Genomic DNA, 223 nt, shown 5'->3' on the forward strand with positions numbered 1-223 from the left:
CCAGGCTGAACTGCACAGTGAGACCTTTTCTCAAAAACACAAAAATAAAAATAAAAACATAACTTCATTCTTAGGATTTTTATAACTACTTCAAAAAAAGGAACTTTTAAATGCTGTACTTCAAATTAAAAATGAGACATATTAAAAACAAAGCAGTTCCAGGCCAGCCTGGACTACAAAGGGAGCTCAAGTCCATCTTGAACTCCACAGCAAGGCCTTGTCT

Source organism: Chinchilla lanigera, unplaced genomic scaffold (genome assembly GCF_000276665.1).
Source record: "Chinchilla lanigera isolate Chin_1 unplaced genomic scaffold, ChiLan1.0 scaffold00031, whole genome shotgun sequence".
NCBI lineage: Eukaryota > Metazoa > Chordata > Mammalia > Rodentia > Chinchillidae > Chinchilla > Chinchilla lanigera.